This window comes from Chiloscyllium punctatum, chromosome 30, assembly GCF_047496795.1.
Source record: "Chiloscyllium punctatum isolate Juve2018m chromosome 30, sChiPun1.3, whole genome shotgun sequence".
Classification (NCBI taxonomy): Eukaryota; Metazoa; Chordata; class Chondrichthyes; order Orectolobiformes; family Hemiscylliidae; genus Chiloscyllium; species Chiloscyllium punctatum.
Genome location: NC_092768.1, coordinates 581253 through 595887, shown reverse-complemented (window position 1 = coordinate 595887; position 14635 = coordinate 581253). Strand labels below are relative to the sequence as shown.

Below are 14635 nucleotides of genomic sequence, written 5' to 3'. Positions count from 1 at the left end.
AGGGGAAAGCTCACTGTCATTTGTCGCTACCGGTTGCTTAAAGGTTTTAATTTGCACGCCGTTTGCGTGCGAGTTATATGCCCACTGACGGGACGAAGTGACAACAAAATCAGAGTGGGAAACAGAAATTGCTGGAGCAAGTCAGCATCTGGAGTGGGGGTGGGGGAAGGGGAAGAAAGCAGACAAGGTTTCTGGTCCGGTGAGCCTTCTTGAGGACGGCAGTTTTCATTTGTCGCCAAAAAATGAGGAAGTCTCAAATGATCATCTCCTTGGTAGATGAAAGGACAGTTGGCCAGGGAGAGCAGAATGGAGAGTATCGTAGGTTTTGTTTGTTGACAAGAGCAGACCGCTCGGCCCTGGGAACGCATGGGAATTGAAATCGGCACTCCTGCATTGAGATATGGAGCTGGCCTCTCAAAATGCCGCAGACTCCCCGGCGGGGAATTGAACCCCGGTCTCCCGCGTGACAGGCGGGGATACTAACCACTATACTACCGAGGATTGGACGACAGCGCGCTCTGTCGCATCCGTATTAGGTAGAATGTTCTTATGTGAAATTTGGATTTTGTTGTCAATTTGAGTTCTCCTTTAGATCATCTTCTACCTCTGTGGAGATGATTAAGAGAATAGTTATTGTTGTTTTCATGTTTTATTATTCGACTATCTTTCTTTCAAGTAATCCGCCGCCGCTGCTGCTGCTGCTGTAAAACAGCCTTTTCGTTGTGCCCTACCGTCTGCGTTAAACTTCGTCTGCTGCTGATCCACGCGCGCTCTCCCATTACCTGCTTCTAACAAACTGATTTGTGTACGACAGCACAAATCCAACAGCCTGGCTTCAATTCCCACTGCCAAATGGACTCAGCACGAAAGCTTCCCTTTTTCAAGCTCGTCCCCTCAGGTTCTACTACCACCCATCAATCGCTTCCTCATCAGAGAGCAGTGCTCCCGGAGGACGGTGGGGTGACTTTACTGTACGCTGCATCAGATCTCTCAGCCATGCATTTAACATCGAAACGTAGAAATTAAGTGCAGGAGTAGGCCATTCAGCCCTTCAAGTCAGGCAGAATCCGAGGAGCAGGAAAATCAGGATGCTGCCTGACTTGCTTCGCGTTTCCAGCGCCACACTGATCGAGACTCTGATTTCCAGCAACTGCAGTCCTCACTTGTTCCATTCAGCCCTTCAAGACACCGCCACCGTTCAATGTGATCACGATTGAACATGTAATTTCAGTAAGCACTCCAGCTTCCTCTCCGTACCCCTGGATCCCTTTAGCTGCAAGGTCTACGTCCGGCTCCCTCTTGAGTGTATCTCACAAACCGGCATAGCCGCATCTTCCTGTGGGAGACAAGTCCACAGGTTCACCACTCTCTGAGAGAAAAATTCTTCCTGAATCGCTTGCCCTTCGTTCGGAGACTGTCACCCCTGGTTCTGGACGTCCCCAACATTGGGAACCGGTGAACTTTTGCTGGGATCCCTCAGTACCAAGCATGGATCTGCATGGGTTTCTCTTCAGAAGGGTCAGTGTGAATGGCCTGCTTCCACACTGTGGTGCTCCTATGATGCCAACAGTGTAGGTTGAGTACCTGCACGTGCTTTCTCAAGCTTGCCTCTGTGTTGACCTTCATGTTAACCCAGCCACTGGGCTTTGTCCTTCTATCGAGAAGAGCAGACGATGCCACTCAGATGACTTTGACTTTCCACTGTGGGTGTAGTACAGTCTGCCAGCAGCAGGGGATGGTGTTGCATCACCTTAATGGCAGGATCGGGTCCAAACTCTGAGGGGTCTGACCCCTTTTTGATTGGAGCGAGGGAGAGGGGAAAGCTCACTGTCATTTGTCGCTACCGGTTGCTTAAAGGTTTTAATTTGCACGCCGTTTGCGTGCGAGTTATATGCCCACTGACGGGACGAAGTGACAACAAAATCAGAGTGGGAAACAGAAATTGCTGGAGCAAGTCAGCATCTGGAGTGGGGGTGGGGGAAGGGGAAGAAAGCAGACAAGGTTTCTGGTCCGGTGAGCCTTCTTGAGGACGGCAGTTTTCATTTGTCGCCAAAAAATGAGGAAGTCTCAAATGATCATCTCCTTGGTAGATGAAAGGACAAGTTGGCCAGGGAGAGCAGAATGGAGAGTATCGTAGGTTTTGTTTGTTGACAAGAGCAGACCGCTCCGCCCTGGGAACGCATGGGACTTGAAATCGGCACTCCTGCATTGAGATATGGAGCTGGCCTCTCAAAATGCCGCAGACTCCCCGGCGGGGAATTGAACCCCGGTCTCCCGCGTGACAGGCGGGGATACTAACCACTATACTACCGAGGATTGGACGACAGCGCACTCTGTCGCATCCGTATTAGGTAGAATGTTCTTATGTGAAATTTGGATTTTGTTGTCAATTTGAGTTCTCCTTTAGATCATCTTCTACCTCTGTGGAGATGATTAAGAGAATAGTTATTGTTGTTTTCATGTTTTATTATTCGACTATCTTTCTTTCAAGTAATCCGCCGCTGCTGCTGCTGCTGCTGTAAAACAGCCTTTTCGTTGTGCCCTACCGTCTGCGTTAAACTTCGTCTGCTGCTGATCCACGCGCGCTCTCCCATTACCTGCTTCTAACAAACTGATTTGTGTACGACAGCACAAATCCAACAGCCTGGCTTCAATTCCCACTGCCAAATGGACTCAGCACGAAAGCTTCCCTTTTTCAAGCTCGTCCCCTCAGGTTCTACTACCACCCATCAATCGCTTCCTCATCAGAGAGCAGTGCTCCCGGAGGACGGTGGGGTGACTTTACTGTACGCTGCATCAGATCTCTCAGCCATGCATTTAACATCGAAACGTAGAAATTAAGTGCAGGAGTAGGCCATTCAGCCCTTCAAGTCAGGCAGAATCCGAGGAGCAGGAAAATCAGGATGCTGCCTGACTTGCTTCGCGTTTCCAGCGCCACACTGATCGAGACTCTGATTTCCAGCAACTGCAGTCCTCACTTGTTCCATTCAGCCCTTCAAGACACCGCCACCGTTCAATGTGATCACGATTGAACATGTAATTTCAGTAAGCACTCCAGCTTCCTCTCCGTACCCCTGGATCCCTTTAGCTGCAAGGTCTACGTCCGGCTCCCTCTTGAGTGTATCTCACAAACCGGCATAGCCGCATCTTCCTGTGGGAGACAAGTCCACAGGTTCACCACTCTCTGAGAGAAAAATTCTTCCTGAATCGCTTGCCCTTCGTTCGGAGACTGTCACCCCTGGTTCTGGACGTCCCCAACATTGGGAACCGGTGAACTTTTGCTGGGATCCCTCAGTACCAAGCATGGATCTGCATGGGTTTCTCTTCAGAAGGGTCAGTGTGAATGGCCTGCTTCCACACTGTGGTGCTCCTATGATGCCAACAGTGTAGGTTGAGTACCTGCACGTGCTTTCTCAAGCTTGCCTCTGTGTTGACCTTCATGTTAACCCAGCCACTGGGCTTTGTCCTTCTATCGAGAAGAGCAGACGATGCCACTCAGATGACTTTGACTTTCCACTGTGGGTGTAGTACAGTCTGCCAGCAGCAGGGGATGGTGTTGCATCACCTTGATGGCAGGATCGGGTCCAAACTCTGAGGGGTCTGACCCCTTTTTGATTGGAGCGAGGGAGAGGGGAAAGCTCACTGTCATTTGTCGCTACCGGTTGCTTAAAGGTTTTAATTTGCACGCCGTTTGCGTGCGAGTTATATGCCCACTGACGGGACGAAGTGACAACAAAATCAGAGTGGGAAACAGAAATTGCTGGAGCAAGTCAGCATCTGGAGTGGGGGTGGGGGAAGGGGAAGAAAGCAGACAAGGTTTCTGGTCCGGTGAGCCTTCTTGAGGACGGCAGTTTTCATTTGTCGCCAAAAAATGAGGAAGTCTCAAATGATCATCTCCTTGGTAGATGAAAGGACAAGTTGGCCAGGGAGAGCAGAATGGAGAGTATCGTAGGTTTTGTTTGTTGACAAGAGCAGACCGCTCGGCCCTGGGAACGCATGGGAATTGAAATCGGCACTCCTGCATTGAGATATGGAGCTGGCCTCTCAAAATGCCGCAGACTCCCCGGCGGGGAATTGAACCCCGGTCTCCCGCGTGACAGGCGGGGATACTAACCACTATACTACCGAGGATTGGACGACAGCGCGCTCTGTCGCATCCGTATTAGGTAGAATGTTCTTATGTGAAATTTGGATTTTGTTGTCAATTTGAGTTCTCCTTTAGATCATCTTCTACCTCTGTGGAGATGATTAAGAGAATAGTTATTGTTGTTTTCATGTTTTATTATTCGACTATCTTTCTTTCAAGTAATCCGCCGCCGCTGCTGCTGCTGCTGCTGCTGTAAAACAGCCTTTTCGTTGTGCCCTACCGTCTGCGTTAAACTTCGTCTGCTGCTGATCCACGCGCGCTCTCCCATTACCTGCTTCTAACAAACTGATTTGTGTACGACAGCACAAATCCAACAGCCTGGCTTCAATTCCCACTGCCAAATGGACTCAGCACGAAAGCTTCCCTTTTTCAAGCTCGTCCCCTCAGGTTCTACTACCACCCATCAATCGCTTCCTCATCAGAGAGCAGTGCTCCCGGAGGACGGTGGGGTGACTTTACTGTACGCTGCATCAGATCTCTCAGCCATGCATTTAACATCGAAACGTAGAAATTAAGTGCAGGAGTAGGCCATTCAGCCCTTCAAGTCAGGCAGAATCCGAGGAGCAGGAAAATCAGGATGCTGCCTGACTTGCTTCGCGTTTCCAGCGCCACACTGATCGAGACTCTGATTTCCAGCAACTGCAGTCCTCACTTGTTCCATTCAGCCCTTCAAGACACCGCCACCGTTCAATGTGATCACGATTGAACATGTAATTTCAGTAAGCACTCCAGCTTCCTCTCCGTACCCCTGGATCCCTTTAGCTGCAAGGTCTACGTCCGGCTCCCTCTTGAGTGTATCTCACAAACCGGCATAGCCGCATCTTCCTGTGGGAGACAAGTCCACAGGTTCACCACTCTCTGAGAGAAAAATTCTTCCTGAATCGCTTGCCCTTCGTTCGGAGACTGTCACCCCTGGTTCTGGACGTCCCCAACATTGGGAACCGGTGAACTTTTGCTGGGATCCCTCAGTACCAAGCATGGATCTGCATGGGTTTCTCTTCAGAAGGGTCAGTGTGAATGGCCTGCTTCCACACTGTGGTGCTCCTATGATGCCAACAGTGTAGGTTGAGTACCTGCACGTGCTTTCTCAAGCTTGCCTCTGTGTTGACCTTCATGTTAACCCAGCCACTGGGCTTTGTCCTTCTATCGAGAAGAGCAGACGATGCCACTCAGATGACTTTGACTTTCCACTGTGGGTGTAGTACAGTCTGCCAGCAGCAGGGGATGGTGTTGCATCACCTTAATGGCAGGATCGGGTCCAAACTCTGAGGGGTCTGACCCCTTTTTGATTGGAGCGAGGGAGAGGGGAAAGCTCACTGTCATTTGTCGCTACCGGTTGCTTAAAGGTTTTAATTTGCACGCCGTTTGCGTGCGAGTTATATGCCCACTGACGGGACGAAGTGACAACAAAATCAGAGTGGGAAACAGAAATTGCTGGAGCAAGTCAGCATCTGGAGTGGGGGTGGGGGAAGGGGAAGAAAGCAGACAAGGTTTCTGGTCCGGTGAGCCTTCTTGAGGACGGCAGTTTTCATTTGTCGCCAAAAAATGAGGAAGTCTCAAATGATCAAGTCTCAAATGATCATCTCCTTGGTAGATGAAAGGACAAGTTGGCCAGGGAGAGCAGAATGGAGAGTATCGTAGGTTTTGTTTGTTGACAAGAGCAGACCGCTCCGCCCTGGGAACGCATGGGACTTGAAATCGGCACTCCTGCATTGAGATATGGAGCTGGCCTCTCAAAATGCCGCAGACTCCCCGGCGGGGAATTGAACCCCGGTCTCCCGCGTGACAGGCGGGGATACTAACCACTATACTACCGAGGATTGGACGACAGCGCACTCTGTCGCATCCGTATTAGGTAGAATGTTCTTATGTGAAATTTGGATTTTGTTGTCAATTTGAGTTCTCCTTTAGATCATCTTCTACCTCTGTGGAGATGATTAAGAGAATAGTTATTGTTGTTTTCATGTTTTATTATTCGACTATCTTTCTTTCAAGTAATCCGCCGCTGCTGCTGCTGCTGCTGTAAAACAGCCTTTTCGTTGTGCCCTACCGTCTGCGTTAAACTTCGTCTGCTGCTGATCCACGCGCGCTCTCCCATTACCTGCTTCTAACAAACTGATTTGTGTACGACAGCACAAATCCAACAGCCTGGCTTCAATTCCCACTGCCAAATGGACTCAGCACGAAAGCTTCCCTTTTTCAAGCTCGTCCCCTCAGGTTCTACTACCACCCATCAATCGCTTCCTCATCAGAGAGCAGTGCTCCCGGAGGACGGTGGGGTGACTTTACTGTACGCTGCATCAGATCTCTCAGCCATGCATTTAACATCGAAACGTAGAAATTAAGTGCAGGAGTAGGCCATTCAGCCCTTCAAGTCAGGCAGAATCCGAGGAGCAGGAAAATCAGGATGCTGCCTGACTTGCTTCGCGTTTCCAGCGCCACACTGATCGAGACTCTGATTTCCAGCAACTGCAGTCCTCACTTGTTCCATTCAGCCCTTCAAGACACCGCCACCGTTCAATGTGATCACGATTGAACATGTAATTTCAGTAAGCACTCCAGCTTCCTCTCCGTACCCCTGGATCCCTTTAGCTGCAAGGTCTACGTCCGGCTCCCTCTTGAGTGTATCTCACAAACCGGCATAGCCGCATCTTCCTGTGGGAGACAAGTCCACAGGTTCACCACTCTCTGAGAGAAAAATTCTTCCTGAATCGCTTGCCCTTCGTTCGGAGACTGTCACCCCTGGTTCTGGACGTCCCCAACATTGGGAACCGGTGAACTTTTGCTGGGATCCCTCAGTACCAAGCATGGATCTGCATGGGTTTCTCTTCAGAAGGGTCAGTGTGAATGGCCTGCTTCCACACTGTGGTGCTCCTATGATGCCAACAGTGTAGGTTGAGTACCTGCACGTGCTTTCTCAAGCTTGCCTCTGTGTTGACCTTCATGTTAACCCAGCCACTGGGCTTTGTCCTTCTATCGAGAAGAGCAGACGATGCCACTCAGATGACTTTGACTTTCCACTGTGGGTGTAGTACAGTCTGCCAGCAGCAGGGGATGGTGTTGCATCACCTTAATGGCAGGATCGGGTCCAAACTCTGAGGGGTCTGACCCCTTTTTGATTGGAGCGAGGGAGAGGGGAAAGCTCACTGTCATTTGTCGCTACCGGTTGCTTAAAGGTTTTAATTTGCACGCCGTTTGCGTGCGAGTTATATGCCCACTGACGGGACGAAGTGACAACAAAATCAGAGTGGGAAACAGAAATTGCTGGAGCAAGTCAGCATCTGGAGTGGGGGTGGGGGAAGGGGAAGAAAGCAGACAAGGTTTCTGGTCCGGTGAGCCTTCTTGAGGACGGCAGTTTTCATTTGTCGCCAAAAAAGGAGGAAGTCTCAAATGATCATCTCCTTGGTAGATGAAAGGACAAGTTGGCCAGGGAGAGCATCGTAGGTTTTGTTTGTTGACAAGAGCAGACCGCTCGGCCCTGGGAACGCATGGGACTTGAAATCGGCACTCCTGCATTGAGATATGGAGCTGGCCTCTCAAAATGCCGCAGACTCCCCGGCGGGGAATTGAACCCCGGTCTCCCGCGTGACAGGCGGGGATACTAACCACTATACTACCGAGGATTGGACGACAGCGCACTCTGTCGCATCCGTATTAGGTAGAATGTTCTTATGTGAAATTTGGATTTTGTTGTCAATTTGAGTTCTCCTTTAGATCATCTTCTACCTCTGTGGAGATGATTAAGAGAATAGTTATTGTTGTTTTCATGTTTTATTATTCGACTATCTTTCTTTCAAGTAATCCGCCGCTGCTGCTGCTGCTGCTGCTGTAAAACAGCCTTTTCGTTGTGCCCTACCGTCTGCGTTAAACTTCGTCTGCTGCTGATCCACGCGCGCTCTCCCATTACCTGCTTCTAACAAACTGATTTGTGTACGACAGCACAAATCCAACAGCCTGGCTTCAATTCCCACTGCCAAATGGACTCAGCACGAAAGCTTCCCTTTTTCAAGCTCGTCCCCTCAGGTTCTACTACCACCCATCAATCGCTTCCTCATCAGAGAGCAGTGCTCCCGGAGGACGGTGGGGTGACTTTACTGTACGCTGCATCAGATCTCTCAGCCATGCATTTAACATCGAAACGTAGAAATTAAGTGCAGGAGTAGGCCATTCAGCCCTTCAAGTCAGGCAGAATCCGAGGAGCAGGAAAATCAGGATGCTGCCTGACTTGCTTCGCGTTTCCAGCGCCACACTGATCGAGACTCTGATTTCCAGCAACTGCAGTCCTCACTTGTTCCATTCAGCCCTTCAAGACACCGCCACCGTTCAATGTGATCACGATTGAACATGTAATTTCAGTAAGCACTCCAGCTTCCTCTCCGTACCCCTGGATCCCTTTAGCTGCAAGGTCTACGTCCGGCTCCCTCTTGAGTGTATCTCACAAACCGGCATAGCCGCATCTTCCTGTGGGAGACAAGTCCACAGGTTCACCACTCTCTGAGAGAAAAATTCTTCCTGAATCGCTTGCCCTTCGTTCGGAGACTGTCACCCCTGGTTCTGGACGTCCCCAACATTGGGAACCGGTGAACTTTTGCTGGGATCCCTCAGTACCAAGCATGGATCTGCATGGGTTTCTCTTCAGAAGGGTCAGTGTGAATGGCCTGCTTCCACACTGTGGTGCTCCTATGATGCCAACAGTGTAGGTTGAGTACCTGCACGTGCTTTCTCAAGCTTGCCTCTGTGTTGACCTTCATGTTAACCCAGCCACTGGGCTTTGTCCTTCTATCGAGAAGAGCAGACGATGCCACTCAGATGACTTTGACTTTCCACTGTGGGTGTAGTACAGTCTGCCAGCAGCAGGGGATGGTGTTGCATCACCTTAATGGCAGGATCGGGTCCAAACTCTGAGGGGTCTGACCCCTTTTTGATTGGAGCGAGGGAGAGGGGAAAGCTCACTGTCATTTGTCGCTACCGGTTGCTTAAAGGTTTTAATTTGCACGCCGTTTGCGTGCGAGTTATATGCCCACTGACGGGACGAAGTGACAACAAAATCAGAGTGGGAAACAGAAATTGCTGGAGCAAGTCAGCATCTGGAGTGGGGGTGGGGGAAGGGGAAGAAAGCAGACAAGGTTTCTGGTCCGGTGAGCCTTCTTGAGGACGGCAGTTTTCATTTGTCGCCAAAAAATGAGGAAGTCTCAAATGATCATCTCCTTGGTAGATGAAAGGACAAGTTGGCCAGGGAGAGCAGAATGGAGAGTATCGTAGGTTTTGTTTGTTGACAAGAGCAGACCGCTCCGCCCTGGGAACGCATGGGACTTGAAATCAGCACTCCTGCATTGAGATATGGAGCTGGCCTCTCAAAATGCCGCAGACTCCCCGGCGGGGAATTGAACCCCGGTCTCCCGCGTGACAGGCGGGGATACTAACCACTATACTACCGAGGATTGGACGACAGCGCACTCTGTCGCATCCGTATTAGGTAGAATGTTCTTATGTGAAATTTGGATTTTGTTGTCAATTTGAGTTCTCCTTTAGATCATCTTCTACCTCTGTGGAGATGATTAAGAGAATAGTTATTGTTGTTTTCATGTTTTATTATTCGACTATCTTTCTTTCAAGTAATCCGCCGCTGCTGCTGCTGCTGCTGTAAAACAGCCTTTTCGTTGTGCCCTACCGTCTGCGTTAAACTTCGTCTGCTGCTGATCCACGCGCGCTCTCCCATTACCTGCTTCTAACAAACTGATTTGTGTACGACAGCACAAATCCAACAGCCTGGCTTCAATTCCCACTGCCAAATGGACTCAGCACGAAAGCTTCCCTTTTTCAAGCTCGTCCCCTCAGGTTCTACTACCACCCATCAATCGCTTCCTCATCAGAGAGCAGTGCTCCCGGAGGACGGTGGGGTGACTTTACTGTACGCTGCATCAGATCTCTCAGCCATGCATTTAACATCGAAACGTAGAAATTAAGTGCAGGAGTAGGCCATTCAGCCCTTCAAGTCAGGCAGAATCCGAGGAGCAGGAAAATCAGGATGCTGCCTGACTTGCTTCGCGTTTCCAGCGCCACACTGATCGAGACTCTGATTTCCAGCAACTGCAGTCCTCACTTGTTCCATTCAGCCCTTCAAGACACCGCCACCGTTCAATGTGATCACGATTGAACATGTAATTTCAGTAAGCACTCCAGCTTCCTCTCCGTACCCCTGGATCCCTTTAGCTGCAAGGTCTACGTCCGGCTCCCTCTTGAGTGTATCTCACAAACCGGCATAGCCGCATCTTCCTGTGGGAGACAAGTCCACAGGTTCACCACTCTCTGAGAGAAAAATTCTTCCTGAATCGCTTGCCCTTCGTTCGGAGACTGTCACCCCTGGTTCTGGACGTCCCCAACATTGGGAACCGGTGAACTTTTGCTGGGATCCCTCAGTACCAAGCATGGATCTGCATGGGTTTCTCTTCAGAAGGGTCAGTGTGAATGGCCTGCTTCCACACTGTGGTGCTCCTATGATGCCAACAGTGTAGGTTGAGTACCTGCACGCGCTTTCTCAAGCTTGCCTCTGTGTTGACCTTCATGTTAACCCAGCCACTGGGCTTTGTCCTTCTATCGAGAAGAGCAGACGATGCCACTCAGATGACTTTGACTTTCCACTGTGGGTGTAGTACAGTCTGCCAGCAGCAGGGGATGGTGTTGCATCACCTTAATGGCAGGATCGGGTCCAAACTCTGAGGGGTCTGACCCCTTTTTGATTGGAGCGAGGGAGAGGGGAAAGCTCACTGTCATTTGTCGCTACCGGTTGCTTAAAGGTTTTAATTTGCACGCCGTTTGCGTGCGAGTTATATGCCCACTGACGGGACGAAGTGACAACAAAATCAGAGTGGGAAACAGAAATTGCTGGAGCAAGTCAGCATCTGGAGTGGGGGTGGGGGAAGGGGAAGAAAGCAGACAAGGTTTCTGGTCCGGTGAGCCTTCTTGAGGACGGCAGTTTTCATTTGTCGCCAAAAAACGAGGAAGTCTCAAATGATCATCTCCTTGGTAGATGAAAGGACAAGTTGGCCAGGGAGAGCAGAATGGAGAGTATCGTAGGTTTTGTTTGTTGACAAGAGCAGACCGCTCGGCCCTGGGAACGCATGGGAATTGAAATCGGCACTCCTGCATTGAGATATGGAGCTGGCCTCTCAAAATGCCGCAGACTCCCCGGCGGGGAATTGAACCCCGGTCTCCCGCGTGACAGGCGGGGATACTAACCACTATACTACCGAGGATTGGACGACAGCTCACTCTGTCGCATCCGTATTAGGTAGAATGTTCTTATGTGAAATTTGGATTTTGTTGTCAATTTGAGTTCTCCTTTAGATCATCTTCTACCTCTGTGGAGATGATTAAGAGAATAGTTATTGTTGTTTTCATGTTTTATTATTCGACTATCTTTCTTTCAAGTAATCCGCCGCTGCTGCTGCTGCTGCTGTAAAACAGCCTTTTCGTTGTGCCCTACCGTCTGCGTTAAACTTCGTCTGCTGCTGATCCACGCGCGCTCTCCCATTACCTGCTTCTAACAAACTGATTTGTGTACGACAGCACAAATCCAACAGCCTGGCTTCAATTCCCACTGCCAAATGGACTCAGCACGAAAGCTTCCCTTTTTCAAGCTCGTCCCCTCAGGTTCTACTACCACCCATCAATCGCTTCCTCATCAGAGAGCAGTGCTCCCGGAGGACGGTGGGGTGACTTTACTGTACGCTGCATCAGATCTCTCAGCCATGCATTTAACATCGAAACGTAGAAATTAAGTGCAGGAGTAGGCCATTCAGCCCTTCAAGTCAGGCAGAATCCGAGGAGCAGGAAAATCAGGATGCTGCCTGACTTGCTTCGCGTTTCCAGCGCCACACTGATCGAGACTCTGATTTCCAGCAACTGCAGTCCTCACTTGTTCCATTCAGCCCTTCAAGACACCGCCACCGTTCAATGTGATCACGATTGAACATGTAATTTCAGTAAGCACTCCAGCTTCCTCTCCGTACCCCTGGATCCCTTTAGCTGCAAGGTCTACGTCCGGCTCCCTCTTGAGTGTATCTCACAAACCGGCATAGCCGCATCTTCCTGTGGGAGACAAGTCCACAGGTTCACCACTCTCTGAGAGAAAAATTCTTCCTGAATCGCTTGCCCTTCGTTCGGAGACTGTCACCCCTGGTTCTGGACGTCCCCAACATTGGGAACCGGTGAACTTTTGCTGGGATCCCTCAGTACCAAGCATGGATCTGCATGGGTTTCTCTTCAGAAGGGTCAGTGTGAATGGCCTGCTTCCACACTGTGGTGCTCCTATGATGCCAACAGTGTAGGTTGAGTACCTGCACGTGCTTTCTCAAGCTTGCCTCTGTGTTGACCTTCATGTTAACCCAGCCACTGGGCTTTGTCCTTCTATCGAGAAGAGCAGACGATGCCACTCAGATGACTTTGACTTTCCACTGTGGGTGTAGTACAGTCTGCCAGCAGCAGGGGATGGTGTTGCATCACCTTAATGGCAGGATCGGGTCCAAACTCTGAGGGGTCTGACCCCTTTTTGATTGGAGCGAGGGAGAGGGGAAAGCTCACTGTCATTTGTCGCTACCGGTTGCTTAAAGGTTTTAATTTGCACGCCGTTTGCGTGCGAGTTATATGCCCACTGACGGGACGAAGTGACAACAAAATCAGAGTGGGAAACAGAAATTGCTGGAGCAAGTCAGCATCTGGAGTGGGGGTGGGGGAAGGGGAAGAAAGCAGACAAGGTTTCTGGTCCGGTGAGCCTTCTTGAGGACGGCAGTTTTCATTTGTCGCCAAAAAAGGAGGAAGTCTCAAATGATCATCTCCTTGGTAGATGAAAGGACAGTTGGCCAGGGAGAGCAGAATGGAGAGTACCGTAGGTTTTGTTTGTTGACAAGAGCAGACCGCTCCGCCCTGGGAACGCATGGGACTTGAAATCGGCACTCCTGCATTGAGATATGGAGCTGGCCTCTCAAAATGCCGCAGACTCCCCGGCGGGGAATTGAACCCCGGTCTCCCGCGTGACAGGCGGGGATACTAACCACTATACTACCGAGGATTGGACGACAGCGCACTCTGTCGCATCCGTATTAGGTAGAATGTTCTTATGTGAAATTTGGATTTTGTTGTCAATTTGAGTTCTCCTTTAGATCATCTTCTACCTCTGTGGAGATGATTAAGAGAATAGTTATTGTTGTTTTCATGTTTTATTATTCGACTATCTTTCTTTCAAGTAATCCGCCGCTGCTGCTGCTGCTGCTGTAAAACAGCCTTTTCGTTGTGCCCTACCGTCTGCGTTAAACTTCGTCTGCTGCTGATCCACGCGCGCTCTCCCATTACCTGCTTCTAACAAACTGATTTGTGTACGACAGCACAAATCCAACAGCCTGGCTTCAATTCCCACTGCCAAATGGACTCAGCACGAAAGCTTCCCTTTTTCAAGCTCGTCCCCTCAGGTTCTACTACCACCCATCAATCGCTTCCTCATCAGAGAGCAGTGCTCCCGGAGGACGGTGGGGTGACTTTACTGTACGCTGCATCAGATCTCTCAGCCATGCATTTAACATCGAAACGTAGAAATTAAGTGCAGGAGTAGGCCATTCAGCCCTTCAAGTCAGGCAGAATCCGAGGAGCAGGAAAATCAGGATGCTGCCTGACTTGCTTCGCGTTTCCAGCGCCACACTGATCGAGACTCTGATTTCCAGCAACTGCAGTCCTCACTTGTTCCATTCAGCCCTTCAAGACACCGCCACCGTTCAATGTGATCACGATTGAACATGTAATTTCAGTAAGCACTCCAGCTTCCTCTCCGTACCCCTGGATCCCTTTAGCTGCAAGGTCTACGTCCGGCTCCCTCTTGAGTGTATCTCACAAACCGGCATAGCCGCATCTTCCTGTGGGAGACAAGTCCACAGGTTCACCACTCTCTGAGAGAAAAATTCTTCCTGAATCGCTTGCCCTTCGTTCGGAGACTGTCACCCCTGGTTCTGGACGTCCCCAACATTGGGAACCGGTGAACTTTTGCTGGGATCCCTCAGTACCAAGCATGGATCTGCATGGGTTTCTCTTCAGAAGGGTCAGTGTGAATGGCCTGCTTCCACACTGTGGTGCTCCTATGATGCCAACAGTGTAGGTTGAGTACCTGCACGTGCTTTCTCAAGCTTGCCTCTGTGTTGACCTTCATGTTAACCCAGCCACTGGGCTTTGTCCTTCTATCGAGAAGAGCAGACGATGCCACTCAGATGACTTTGACTTTCCACTGTGGGTGTAGTACAGTCTGCCAGCAGCAGGGGATGGTGTTGCATCACCTTAATGGCAGGATCGGGTCCAAACTCTGAGGGGTCTGACCCCTTTTTGATTGGAGCGAGGGAGAGGGGAAAGCTCACTGTCATTTGTCGCTACCGGTTGCTTAAAGGTTTTAATTTGCACGCCGTTTGCGTGCGAGTTATATGCCCACTGACGGGACGAAGTGACAAC

At 50.2% G+C, this 14635-nt stretch overlaps 8 non-coding genes across 8 annotated transcripts; all 8 read right to left on the bottom strand.

Moving 5' to 3' along the window:
- Positions 1 to 429: 429 nt before the first annotated feature.
- On the bottom strand, positions 430 to 501 carry trnad-guc (transfer RNA aspartic acid (anticodon GUC)). Its single transcript has one exon. It is a non-coding gene; the product is annotated as a tRNA-Asp (tRNA).
- Positions 502 to 2244: 1743 nt separating this feature from the next.
- trnad-guc (transfer RNA aspartic acid (anticodon GUC)) lies at positions 2245 to 2316 on the bottom strand. Its single transcript has one exon. It is a non-coding gene; the product is annotated as a tRNA-Asp (tRNA).
- Positions 2317 to 4059: 1743 nt separating this feature from the next.
- Positions 4060 to 4131, bottom strand: trnad-guc (transfer RNA aspartic acid (anticodon GUC)). Its single transcript has one exon. It is a non-coding gene; the product is annotated as a tRNA-Asp (tRNA).
- A 1764-nt stretch (positions 4132 to 5895) lies between these two features.
- Positions 5896 to 5967, bottom strand: trnad-guc (transfer RNA aspartic acid (anticodon GUC)). The gene has a single exon. It is a non-coding gene; the product is annotated as a tRNA-Asp (tRNA).
- Positions 5968 to 7698: 1731 nt separating this feature from the next.
- On the bottom strand, positions 7699 to 7770 carry trnad-guc (transfer RNA aspartic acid (anticodon GUC)). The gene has a single exon. It is a non-coding gene; the product is annotated as a tRNA-Asp (tRNA).
- A 1746-nt stretch (positions 7771 to 9516) lies between these two features.
- trnad-guc (transfer RNA aspartic acid (anticodon GUC)) lies at positions 9517 to 9588 on the bottom strand. Its single transcript has one exon. It is a non-coding gene; the product is annotated as a tRNA-Asp (tRNA).
- Positions 9589 to 11331: 1743 nt separating this feature from the next.
- On the bottom strand, positions 11332 to 11403 carry trnad-guc (transfer RNA aspartic acid (anticodon GUC)). The gene has a single exon. It is a non-coding gene; the product is annotated as a tRNA-Asp (tRNA).
- A 1742-nt stretch (positions 11404 to 13145) lies between these two features.
- On the bottom strand, positions 13146 to 13217 carry trnad-guc (transfer RNA aspartic acid (anticodon GUC)). Its single transcript has one exon. It is a non-coding gene; the product is annotated as a tRNA-Asp (tRNA).
- Between the last annotated feature and the right edge of the window lie 1418 nt (positions 13218 to 14635).